The sequence below is a fragment of the Zootoca vivipara genome, chromosome 7, assembly GCF_963506605.1.
Source record: "Zootoca vivipara chromosome 7, rZooViv1.1, whole genome shotgun sequence".
NCBI lineage: Eukaryota > Metazoa > Chordata > Lepidosauria > Squamata > Lacertidae > Zootoca > Zootoca vivipara.
This window is the reverse complement of record NC_083282.1, coordinates 54,842,963-54,846,435: the sequence shown is the minus strand read 5'-3', so window position 1 is coordinate 54,846,435 and position 3,473 is coordinate 54,842,963. Positions and strand designations below refer to the sequence as shown.

The 3,473-nt window shown below is 45.2% G+C and overlaps 2 non-coding genes across 2 annotated transcripts; one reads left to right on the top strand and one right to left on the bottom strand.

The window, feature by feature from the left end:
• The first annotated feature begins 253 nt into the window (after positions 1-253).
• On the top strand, positions 254-326 carry TRNAK-UUU (transfer RNA lysine (anticodon UUU)). Its single transcript has one exon. It is a non-coding gene; the product is annotated as a tRNA-Lys (tRNA).
• Positions 327-603: 277 nt separating this feature from the next.
• TRNAK-UUU (transfer RNA lysine (anticodon UUU)) lies at positions 604-676 on the bottom strand. Its single transcript has one exon. It is a non-coding gene; the product is annotated as a tRNA-Lys (tRNA).
• Positions 677-3,473: the final 2,797 nt, after the last annotated feature.

The window sequence follows — 3,473 nt, the reverse complement described above, 5'->3', positions numbered from 1 at the left end:
GTTATTCCAATGTTTTTTACACTTTCCTTCATTACTCATGCAGAACCAGATATTTTTTTAAAAAACGAGGCAGGAAGGAAATATCACTGCAGCAAGAAATTAAAAAAGGGGAGAGCAAGTAGGCTAATCTGTACTTCTATACACATGAAGAAAGAATGCACATACTGTACAGTGTTCAAATACAGTACAGAGACAGGTTGCCAGGATGAACGAGGAAGACCATCTACAGTGTGGAAACAAAAGTTTGTAGAGCGCCCGGATAGCTCAGTCGGTAGAGCATCAGACTTTTAATCTGAGGGTCCAGGGTTCAAGTCCCTGTTCGGGCGAGTACGATTTTTAATAGAAAATGGCAAATAAAAAGTCTATCGAACTGCAAAGAGGTGGTTTTACTACCGGTAGGAAAAATTAAGTTACAGGATTCCTTTGCAATCTGTTTCGGGGTTTTCTTTTTAATGCACGTTGGAAGAGTAGCTTCTTGCCATGAGCTAGTCTCTAGCATAACACAGCGAAAAAAACTATTCAAGGGAAATCGGACTGCAGAAAGTTGTAAGAACCATTTAAACAAAAAAATTAATGAATTTTTTTAAATAAAAAAACGGAATCCGCCCGAACAGGGACTTGAACCCTGGACCCTCAGATTAAAAGTCTGATGCTCTACCGACTGAGCTATCCGGGCTCCGTGCTGAGTTTCTCCACTACGGCGCTAGAGAAAGCGAAGCTGCTGGAGTGTGCGCAATGTGTTAATTACCTTCATTGCCCTGCGATAACCAATCAGAGCAACGGAGGTTGGTATTTCCCCCGTAAACTCCTGCCACCATTTCCGCCTGCCAACCCTCGTTTCGGGAAACAACGTATCAGTTTTGCATTGACAAAGACACCCACAAACAGCTGCACACGGGGCGGAAGGTATATTAATTTGCACAGCGGCTCAGGGTTATTTTATATGCACACTGGTTGGCAGGGAGCAAAATAAATAAATAAGTCAGTATTTGCGCAGGCGCAGCCTAGGAACCTCGGTTTGCAGCATGCATGCAAGAACTGTTGCTGCATCAGCTCCCCTAGTTTTGCTTTGCTAGCGGGCGACGCTTCCCCTTCCCTCCCTTGGAACCCATAAAGACAAAAAGGTTCCCCAGTTGGCAAAGAGACGCGCAGAAGGCCAACGTTCCACCCGAGCCTCCACTTCCGGATCGGGAGGGAAGCCGCCATGTGCGGGGCAACAGTGAAAAGAGCGAATCCTCATTGCTCACCAGTCCCGCTCCGCCAAACTGGGCAGCGTTAGAGACCTTCCTTTCGCCTTAGTCGAGTACCCTATATAGGCATTCGACTTCCAACGGCCCAATTTCTTGATCCTGTCTGTAGGGAGGCCTAAATGTGCCACAGAGGTGGCAGCCCCTATCCTGAAAGAATGGGGGGCATATTCTTTTGCAGGAAACCCGCATGCGTTAATTGCCATACGTAGGACACACGTGAATTGGTGCCTCATCAGCCGGGAACCATCCTCGTGAATGAATAGTGGGCCGGAGCCAGCAGGTCTCAAATACAAATAACGCCTAGTGTCCTTTACGGGACAGGGACCTTGATGCTTGGAAGCTGCTAATTTTAACCAGGCACCCTTGCCACACTGATCTGTTTTTGAACTCCGAATATGCACTAACAGTCCAGAGCTGGATAGCTGAATGTCATTTAAAAGAAGGCCACGGTAACCACTGTCTGAATGTTTTTCCACCACTATCTCCCCAACCCTGAGGGCACTGAAGAAGGAGATGGCGCAGGCTGCTGAGAACAAACGCGCTTCATATTTCGACCAACAGATAGACCTCAAATTTTTGCGTACTAAGCAGAGGATGTCATAAGTTATCGGCCTCCGCCCTTCGACTTTTGTGGGCTGGAGCCTGCCCCAACCCTCAACTGCCCTGTGCACAATGAAATCCACACAAGGGTCCAGAGAAAATATTGATTTACTGAAAAATGTGATAGCTGCTGAATGAATTTTTAAAGTTTTAGCTTGGCATTGAACCTATTATTGGAGGTCATATTAAGACCTTTCTCTACTCCCAGACATTTAATGGTATCTGCCGTGTTTCATAAGCTACTTTTTTCTGTTGAGCCTTATTGGCCAGCTGGTGGGTGGATATATTACAGTAGAGTGGGGTGCTTTTAAAATATATTGTACTGTTCCTGTGTTGACTTTGTTGCAGGAATTTATGTATAGGTTGGGGGGGGGGGTGTTGCCCCTCCAGCAGATATCATGCACATGCACGCCACTACCAAAATCAGCACAATTACTTTTGTGACTTTTGTGATTTGTTCCCACAAAACACTTCATCACAGTTTCTTCCTATCTATTCAAAGGGCCTCTGCTGCACAATACCAAATGGAACAATTCACTGATAAATGTATCTATGCACTGGCTCACTGGGAATCACTGGGAATATGCACTGGTATCTGAAGAAGTGTGCATGCACACGAAAGCTCATACCAAAATAAAAACTTAGTTGGTCTTTAAGGTGCTACTGAAGGAATTTTTTTTATTTTACTGGGAAAACTTCAGAAATTCATATAGACATGTGAGCTCAGCTACTCAGCAGCCCCTCTGCTGATAATCCCTGGCATCCTGATACCTGAGTGCCATTCCATAAATAACAAACCCAGATGAAGACAAAAGGGTGTGATTAACTTGTCTGGGAAACAGGGAAATGTAAATATCTCTTTTGTTGGAGTGCAAGGGGAGGAATGTGGCAGGGTCCAAGGTGCTCAGATTACCATAGCTGCCAAGTTATCCCTTTTTTTAAGGGATTTTCCCTTATGCTGAATAGGCTTCCTCGCGAGAAAATGGAAAACTTTGCAGCTATGCAGATTACTGCCACCAGAACTCCCCTTCACTTCCAATTGTTCCATCTGTGCAAGAAACTTGCCAGACAGAAATATCCCCCATACTCCCATACACTACATGCTGTACTTGGGGTTCTCAAGTCACAACCCCCAAGGTTGATTTTAGGGCATGGGGAGGGAAAGGGGGGGAATCCTGTTGCACAAACAGAAGTCCTTGTGCAAAGATTCTGCTGACAGAGCTGGTTAGGTGAATCCCTAGGGTTGCCAGACTCAATAGAGGACAGGACTTCTGTGCCTTTAATTGCCCTGCTCTCTTTTGAGTCTGGAAACCTTAAAGAGAACCAGCAGACCCTTTGCTTGGAAATTAAACAGGGCAATTAAAGGCACAGAAGTCCTGTCTTCTATCGAGTCTGGCAACCCTATGAATCCCATCTAATTATTACAGCATATTTTTGTGGCTTTCTGTTCTCAGATGACAGGAGTGCTCATCAGAAGCCTTGGTTCATGGGATAACAGCAGTGATCGCTGTACAAATACTGTACAATGAAGGGACTAGCGCAGCTACCCCTCTGGAACGAATACTGTTTGTTGTAGACTGCATTTCAGAGTTCAGGCTTAATGGTCACTTATTCTCACTTGTT